Source organism: Aotus nancymaae, unplaced genomic scaffold (assembly GCF_030222135.1).
Source record: "Aotus nancymaae isolate 86718 unplaced genomic scaffold, 86718_ANA_hifiasm-v0.15.2.pri h1tg000009l, whole genome shotgun sequence".
In the NCBI taxonomy this organism is placed as follows: domain Eukaryota; kingdom Metazoa; phylum Chordata; class Mammalia; order Primates; family Aotidae; genus Aotus; species Aotus nancymaae.
Genome location: NW_026988420.1, coordinates 1,041,248 through 1,051,105, shown reverse-complemented (window position 1 = coordinate 1,051,105; position 9,858 = coordinate 1,041,248).

Sequence of the window (9,858 nt, the reverse complement as noted above, 5' to 3'; positions counted from 1 at the left end):
GTCTCTAGAGAAATAAAAAAATATAAATTAGCAGATTGTGGTGGCTTGCACCTGTAGTCCCAGCTATGTGGGGTGATCACTTGAGCCCAGAAGTTTGAGGCTGCAGTGAGCTATGATCCCATCACCAAACTCCAGCCTGGGCAACAGAGTGAGACCCTGTCTCTTAAAAAAAAAAAAGAAGAAGAAGAAGAAAAGAAAGTTTCATCCCAGAGAGGTCTCCAGCCTGTGCACATTTAACTCTATACATTTGAGCAGTTTCCTCGTGCCCATCACCAGCATGGCACAAACCCAGCTGCCACCCAGTAAGCGTGTGCGAGAGCTTCAAGAGCTCCTGTAATCAAGACAGGGGGAAGGTGCCCACCAGGGAACTAACAGTGCTCTGTGACCAGTGTGGGCAGCTCTGGAGGAGCCCTCGCTGCAGTCACCTGGGGGCTGATTTGAACACCGGGCACCACTGCTAAGTCGAGTCTTTGATTTGTTCTCCTTACTGCCCCAGGTCTCCTCTCTCCTGCCCAGGACTCACTTCCATACAAATAAATGGCTGACACCAGCTTTCATCCATTCCAGAGTCCAGGGGCACTTGTCTGGTGCTTGGTAGGGCAGCCTGCACTTCCAAGTGTACTCCCAGGCATGGGGTCACAGCAGGGCGTGGTAGAGAGTGGTCCCTGAAGCTGTGACTACTCTCCTGCCTGGGGACAAGTACAGCTGCGGAGGAGGCTCCATGCAAGAGGTCCCAAACCTGGGGATGTTCCGACTCTGCCTCTTCTCTTCAGCCTGATCTTGCATCTCAAAATAGCATTTTCATCTGTCGGCTTCCCAGGCTTGACCTAACAATGCAGAAACAGATTTGAACTTCACACCCTGTGCTTTTGTGTTTGCCAGCTTCACAAAAAATAGTACAGGCAGGAAACAGCTAGCAGAAAGAGGCCCAATTCTTCCATAATCCGTGGTTAGTCTCAGCTTCCGTGCTAGCCCTTCCCTTCTCATGGACGAACCTGACAGGGATGTGGCTGCCTTCATCCTCGTGTGCCAGGGGCCGTGGTGAGTGCTGTGGACTGAGAAAGCCTGTTGGGGAGCACGATGCTGCCCACTCAGCCCAGCGGCAAGTGGTGAAGGAGAGAGGTGGCTGCCCTGTGAATGCCCTGAACCAAATTGAGAGCCCAGGGTCCCAGCACAGAGCCAACTGGAGGACTGCAAACACACCAGCAGCTGTGCACAGCACAGAAAAAAGCAAACTGCAAACCACAGCTCACTGGGGTGAAACAAAACGCACCACCTCCATCCTTTCGGCAGAAAATGCCCTAGAAAGTGTGGGATAGTTTGCCATGGAGTGAAGGTCAAACCTGTGCCTGCCTCAGTGTCGTCCAGAGAAGATAATTCCAAAAGCAGAGGCAGCAAGATGATTTGGGAATTGTGTTCACTTTGCACGTAGGTCATGTGTTTCCATAGGATAAAAATGAGTTGAGGCCGGGCGTGGTGGCGGATGCCTGTAATCCCAGCACTTTTGGAGGCCAAGGCAGGCAGATCACTTGAGATCAGGAGTTCAAGACCAGCCTGTCCAACATGGTGAAACCCCATGTCTACTAAAAATACAAAAATTATCCGAGTGTATTCCCAGCTACTCAGGAGGCTGAGGCAGGAGAATTGCTTGAACCTCGGAGGCAGAGGTTGCAGTGAGCTGAGATCATATCCACTGCACTCTAGCCTGGGTGACAGAGCAAGACCCAGTCTCAAAAAAAAAAAAAAAAAAAAAAAGTTGTTTGCGCCTGCTCTGTAAAACACTAATATGAATATTTCCATTTTTGTGTCCAGAAATAAAGCCCCAATATTAATAAATATCTGTTCATTAAGCGTTTCCTCTAATAACATAACCCCTAAGTTCCTGTTGCTGGTTGCTGTGCATTTAGGTGCAAACGTCTGTTGCTGGCAGGTGTGCCCCGGCCATGCAAGTGAGCCATGGTCCTGTGTGTGCTCCTGCTGCCTGAACACGCTGCCATCCCCAAGGCTGTCACTATTACACTATCACAATTCTGGGGCTGCTGGTCTCATGGCAGCATCAGCAGCCTATAGGAGAAGGCAAAAGGACATTCTGAGCCCTGCATTGTTTTATGGGGGAAACTGTTTCTGCGTCCTCCTGCCTCGTCCCTTGTATACTGCCTGCCCTGCTTCTATGGCTCACGTCCGGGAATGGGTGAGTATTGGGCATTTGCCCATTGGACTATAGCAGTAACAGCCAATATTTGTAGAGCTCTTATTACTATTAATGCCTTTATTAATTCATTTAACCCTCAACACCTTTTGTTTCTGTTTCTAGAGATGGGGACTTGCTCTGTCACCCAGGCTGGCGTGCAGGCGGGATCACGGCTCACTGCAGCTTCAACCTCCTTGACTCAGGTGGTCTCCTTCCCTCCACCTCCTGAGTAGCTGTGACTGCAGATGCAAACCACCACGCCCAGCTTTTTTTTTTTTTTGAAAGAGAGACAGGGTCTTACTATATTGCCCAGTCCAGTCTCGAACTCCTGGGCGCAAGCAATCACCCCCCTCAACCTTGCAAAGTGCTGGGATTATAGGTGCCAGCTGTGTGCCTGGCCCACTCAACACCATTTCACAGCTGTAGTCATCATCTCCGTTTTTCAGACAAGAAATCTGAAGCTTAGCAAGGCCAGGTGACTTGTCCGAGGGCACTCTGATAAAAAGGGGTGGAGCTGGATGGGGCCAAGGCTGTCTGACCCCAAATCCCACCACATTGCCACTGCACCCTGGCTTTCTGGAGTGGGTGCAGAGAAGAGCAGGAAGTGCTTCTTGCTAGTGTATAGACAAGATGCTCGTGAAGCCTTAAACCCTTACCTGGCCCATGGCCTGCTTCAAGGAACGTGACTACAGGTGGTTTTTCTACACCAAGTTGTTACGGCATGCACCATGTGTCAATAGGGAAATTCTGTTCCCCTGACTGCAACCAATGGGCCACCAAGCTCTGTGAGGGCAGGACAGTGCCTCTTACCTATTGGTGAAGCTCCAGTACCTAGCACATAGTAGGTGCTCAATAAATATCTGTTGAATAAATAAATGAATCAGAAATTGGTGCCCATGGCTAAGGCAGCCAGGTCTGGGTTATAAAAATGTGATGCCAACAGTGTCGGTCGTGCCACAACACAAAGCTTTACCTAAGAGATGCTTTGCATTGGGTGGCAACAAACCGGCCTAATCAGATCTTTGGAAAGTATGGAGGTCATGAAAGCACACTCCATGAAGCCTGTCATGCACCCCAGTCTGGAAACCCAGAGGGACAGTGCAGCCCAGGAGCTGATGCCCTGTGCCACTAGGTTCCAGAATCTTCAGTAAACCCCCAGCACCAAAGGTGAGCTGACCTGTCTCAGCCTACCATCCCCAGAACTTACCCCAATCTGTTAGGGAAAGTTTTTCGATTCCAGATTGCTTTGATTGGAATATCTGGGTCCCTCCAGAATTCATATGTTGAAATTCTGACCCCACGAGGTGATGGTGTTGGGAGGCGGAGCCTTTGGGAGGTAACCAAGTCATAAAAGTAGAACCCTCATGCTTGGAATTAGTGCCCTAGAAGAGAGACTCTAGATAGCTCCCTTGCCCCTTCTGCCAAGTGAGGACACAGTGAGAAGATGAATAAATGAAACAGAAATTGGTGCCCAAGCCTAAAGCAGACGAGTCTAGGTTGTAAAAATGTAATGCCAATAGTCTCTGTTGCGGCCCAACACAAAGCTCTACCTAACTCTTCTATCAATCAGAAAGCAGGCTCTCACCAGACTCCCAATCTGCCTGCACCTCGATCTTGAACTTCTCAGACTCCAGAACTGACCAATCAGTTTCTGTTGTTGATGACACCCAGTCTAAGATCTTTTCTGTTATAGCAGCCCCAGCAGGATGAGACACAAAAGAACCAAGTTTTCCCATAGAACAGAGTGGGGAAGGCAGGGGTCTTCCCAGCCCACCTGCTTCTTTCTTTCTCCAGTTGGTCAAGAGGATTCCGCAGAGGCCGGCTCTGCCCCAGAAGCCTTGTGTGTGCACTGGAGTGGGGGTGACTGCCCCTTCTTTGACTCACAGGGTAAATAGGAATGTGTCAGAGAAGCAAGTGACATCTTTAAGAATGAAAGAAGGGCGTTATGGTTCAAAACATCACTCCATCCTTACCTGTGTGGGAAATATCCTCACGGTCACTCACATAGCAAAGCGGATGTCCCTGTGTTTATGTTCATGTAGGGCCACGTGGTCTCTCAATCTTGAAATGTGGAAGCCACAGGAGGAAACTTGGCTACAAAGGCAAACAAAAATGTTAAATACAAGTTAAGCAAATGTAGAATGTGTGACCCACTTAGACATGCTATGACCTGGTGATTTTTTTTTAAGCTTTTAAAAGAGTTGGCAAATTCCCACAAATATTAGTCTCAGACAATTTGGCTTCATATTTCAGAATAATGCGTCTGTGATTAACAGCCTGGGCTTCTTCATGTTAATGATTCCTTGGGCCCGATGTGGTCAGCATTTATACCAGGGATCACAAGGTCATTTTCTAACTTGCTCTGAGCCTGTGGTTTTGCGGTTATTGCCATCTGCTGCTGTTGTTACTGGATCTCACACACAGTCTGAAGCTAAACATAAAGCTTCATCCTGCAGGCATCATTTCATATGACTGTCACAGTCTTCTCCCAAGGATAAGCTGTGAGGTCACTTTCCATGACTGGCTGGCCTACAAAAGCCTACTGTCATTCTGCCATGTGGTTTTGCCCAGGGTCGGCACAGGGGCATGGGTAACACTGCAGCCCAGACGTGCACAGCTTTACACTGTTTTTCCCTCACCGAGCACGGGCGTATCCCCTCAAGAATATGGCTGTGAATGCACATCCTGATTAAACGCTGGAGAAATAATTTTGTGTTGTGACTGTAGCATTAGCTGCAAATGAAATAACTACCCTTTGCATGCTCCCATTCTGTTTTTCAAATGTTGAAGTTATAGGTATAAAAGTGTGGTCATGCCCATAGCTGGGAAGGCAGAAGGTTTTAATCTTCAAATCAGCCCTGAGATTGACTGATGGCTGCCTGGAGATCCTGCTGAGAGCCATTGTCGGGCTGGGTCCAGGCATGGCAGCAGAGAGCTCAGGACTGATTAGTTATGTCTGCCATGGGAGCAGGAGTGGGGACAGTGGAATTGATGTGTAATTTATTTTGCCAACTTGGTTTATGGTGCAGATTCTATTATGTGCCCTGTGACTTCCTCTCCCCATTCTCTTTATGAAAATATTTCAAAGACTTTCCTCACCAAATAAGCTAAATTCTCAGTCACTAATCGTTCCCACAAAGTGAAAAGAAGTCAGCAAAAAGACCAAGGAATCCTGGCTGTATCTGGGATTGAGTGAAATTCCTCAGTGAGCTCATGCTGGTCACACAAGGGGACAGCATGGCATGGTGGGAGAGCACAAGCCTTGCACTTGAATTCGGACCTATCACTAGCTCGGTGGCCTTGAGAAGGTTACTGAGCCTCAGATTCTTCATCTTAACATGGAGCCAACAATTCCTACCTTCCTGGATGGCTGTGAAAATAAGAACTCACCTATGTAAAGTTCAGGGAGTTATGTTGAGTCCCCTGGAGACAGCAAGACTGTGAATGGCTGTGGAATGGGGAGCTCTGGTTAGTAGAACTGCTGGTTAACTGAGTCTCACTGCCATCACTCAATAACACGCCATCATGGGAAGAACCACAGAATGGAGTCAGAAGACAAGAGCACACACTCCAGCTCAGCCACTCCCCCAGGGGGCACCCTAGGAAACTGACCTCTCTGAGCCCCAGGGTGCACAAGTCTGTGTTCTGTGAAACAGTGTTAATAATCCACCATTAGGGCAATTCTGACCTTAAACATACTTAAGAAAGTGCCTGGCTCTCAGTGGTTGCTCAAAAATAGTATATCAAATCTTCAATTTCTTTTAACTTTTATTTGGTTAAATAGACTTTTTTTTTTTTTTGAGACAGAGTCTCGCTCTGTCGCCAGGTGCCAGACTGGAATGCAGTGGCGCATTCTCGGCTCACTGCAACCTCTACCTCCCGGGTTCAAGCAATTCTCCTGCCTCAGCCTCCTGAGCAGCTGGGACTACAGGCACGTGCCACCACACCCAGCTAATTTTTGTATTTTTTAGTAGAGACAGGGTTTCACCATGTTAGCCAGGATGGTCTCGATCTCTTGACCTCGTGATCCGCCCACCTCGGCCTCCCAAAGTGCTGGGATTACAGGTGTGAGCCACCGTGCCTGGCTGACTTAATTTTTTTAGAACAGTTTTAGGTTTACAAAAAAAACTGAGAAGCTAATACAGAGAGTTCCCATGTACCCCACCCACAGTTTCCCCTATTATTAATACCTTACACTGGTGTGGTACATCTGTTACAATTAATGAACCAATATTGGTACATTATTAACAAAGTCCATAGTTTATTCAGATTTCTTTGTTTTTTTCCTGACGTCCTTCTATTCCGGGACCCCAGGTGAAATTCCACATTATGTTTAGTCATTACGTTTCCTTAGGCTCCTCTGGGCTGTGGCAGTTTCTCCACCTTTCCTTGTTTTTTGTTTTGTTTTTGACAACTTCAAGAGTCTTGAGGAGTACTGGTCAGTGTTTGTAAGACATCCCTCTATTAGGATTTGTCTGATTTCTGTTGTGATTAGACTGGGGTTATGGGCTTGGGAGACGCAAACCACAAATATAAAGTACCATCCTCATTACATCACAGCAAGAGTAGATGCATGATTTATCGCTATTCATATTGACCTTGATCACCTGGCTGAGATAGTATCTTAGTCCATTTGTGCTGATATTAAAAATACCTTAGACTGGGTTACTTATAAGAACAGAAATGTATGCTTTACGGTTCTGGAGGCTGAGAAGTCCAAGATCAAGAAGCCAGCTGATTCAGTGTCTGGTGAGGACTGCACTCGGCTTCCAAGATGGTGCCTGTTGCTGTGTCCTCCCGTGGCAAGAGGCGGAAGGGCACAAGGCACTACGGCACGCCCCAAACCCTCTTTTATAAGAGCACTCATCCATTCAAGATGGCAGAGCCCTCATGCCCCTTCCTGAAAGGCCTACCTCTTAATACCACCACCTTAGAGTTTAAGTTCCAGCATGTGAATTTCGGAGGAACACATACGTTCAAATCACAGGAAGTAGTGTCTGTGTGGTTTTTCCACCTTCTTCTTGCCCTTCCTGTACTGTGCTCTTTGGAGAGAAGTCACTGTGCATGGTGACTTAAGGAGTGGGGAGTTACGGTCGTCTCCTTTAGGGTGAAGGATCTACATAAATTATTCAGAATTCTGCAAAAGAGATCATCTCTTCTCTTCCACTTGTTTTTCAGTTATTTATATGTATTAGTGTGGATTCTTGGATGTTTATCTTATATGTTGGTTCATAATCCAATACCATGTTATCTATTGTGTCGTTCAAATTGTTCCAGATTTGGCCAATGAGAGTTCTCTCAGTTGGTTCCTGTGTTGCTTTGATAAATTCCCATCAGTGTAGGTTCATTTTACTTTTTAGCCCTTCCTTACTTTCTGAAACTTTAAGATGTCTTTTACTTTTTGTTTTGAAATAATTATAGATTCACAAGAAATTGCAAAAAAAAGTACAGAGAAGTCCCATGCACCCTCTCCCAAAGTTAACATCTAGCATAACTGTATTACAGGAAATACAAAATATAATATAAACCCCAGGAAATTAGCATTGGTGCAATGCAGAGTTTAGGCAGATTTCTCCAGTTATACACACCCGTATTAGTGTGTGTGGAGGATGTATAATTCTATGCAGTTGTATCACGTGTGTAGCTTAATGTAACCACCACCTAATCAAGATACAGCACTATTCAATGCCCGCGAGGCCCCTTCCTTGTCACCCCTTTACACCCACTCCTTCTCCTCCCCTCCCTAACCCCTGGCAACTACGAATCTGTTCTCTATATCTGCATTTTTGTTATTTCAAGCATGTTATATCAATGGAATCATAGCATATGTAACCTTCTTAGATTAGCTGTTTTCACCGAGCATAATTCCCTGGAGATTCATCCAGGCTGTCGTGTATATCAATAGTTCATTCCTTTGTTGAATAGTATTCCACAGTGTTGATATGCCACAGGGAGTTTAATTGCTCCCCATTGAAGGACATCTGGGTAGTTTCCAGTTTTCAGCTATTAGGAACAAAGCTACTACTATGAATGTTTGTGTCCATGTTATTCATCACATAAGTTTTTATTTCTCTGAAATAAATGTCCAAATGCAATTGCTGGGTCATATGGTAAGTTTCATTTTTAGTTCTAAAAGACACTACCAAACTCTTTTCCGGAATGAATGCCATTTCACGTTCCCACTAGCTACATATGCAAGATCTGGTCTCTCAACATCTTCAGCAAGCTTTGGTTTTGTCTCTATTTTTTAACCATTCTGATAAGTGTGCAGTGCTATCTCATTGTGGTTTTAATTTGCATTTCCCTAATGGCCAATGATGCTGAAATCTTTTCATGTGCTTGTTTATAAATCTTAATTTTTTTAATGGTGAAAACAGCAACAATATACAACCAAATTTCTAAACACGAGTACATTTTTCTTGGAATCAGAAAGTGGGAGTCTTTTTAGGAGCCCAGACCCCTACTGTAGGCTTTTGAACATGAGGTATTTCCTCTGTTGAAATAACAGTGGTTATTAGCTGAACACTCACTTTATGCCAAGTGAGGCCAGGCACTTAAATTTCATTGAAACCTCCCACAGATCTGCAGGGAATGTGAGATAAAAGAGAGCAAGTACTCTGCCATTTGCCCAAATGGGTAGCAACTCACACAACCAGAATGTAAAACTCGGTCCGTGAGACTCCAAAGCACTTGTTGTACTCTCCACTGTCACCTCCCCCGGTGGAAGTTAGAAGCAGAACCAAACTTTCTGGCTAATTGAGCTTTGGCGCTATCTATTCAGATCCCTGATACAGGAGTGCTTTCCCTCCCTTTGACCTCCAGCTCCAGCTAGATGAACATAAAGTGAATTAAAATGTATTTGATCCACAGCTGCTATTTCACCTTTCACTACTTTGCTGCCTGAGGCACCAGAAAACATTCTGATTCCTCGTCTCAGATGCTTCATCTGTACAGGTGTGTGATGAAGTAAACTACTCTCGAACTACTAGTGCCGGTTGATTGTCTTTCCCGAGCTATTAACATCAGAAACACTGTCTGTCACCAAGACCTGCCTTCCTTCCGAGGCGCAGCATAGCTTCACACCCATCCCTGGAGCTGAGTCAGACCATGCTGTGAGGGCAATGACCTCAAAGGCAGGGCAACAAGATGGAGAGCACCTGGGCCTCAGTGGCTCCGCAGAGGGGTCATCAACCCAGCTAGGGCTTTTCTGAGGGAGAGTAACACACTTCTCCTTGGTTTAAGCCATTGTTATGCCGAGTCTTGGTCACATACAGCCAAACCTGCGTCTTAGCCATTCATATTCGATTCAGCCCCAGAAGCAGCCCACGTACCACTGGCCTCCCTACCCTGCCCACTACAGACAAGACTAACCTATCCCCCAGGAGTGACCCCCTGAGCTCAGGGCTCCAGCCAACTACTGCCAATCATTTGGACTGCCCTGGGGAATGATTTCAATCCCACTGCTGTCCGGAGGCTGAACGATGCCATACTGTGTCCTGGAGGCCCCTTCTTTACAAAGTGGCATGTGTCCTGCTGGTCTGCTCCCCAGACATGGCTCCTGTGTCCTGTGAGGTAAATTGCTCTCCTCCTACTCTGCAGATGAGGGAGGAGGGAGCCCCCAGCCAATACCCAGGAGGCTGGTCCAGCTGTCATGGGACAGCCAAGCC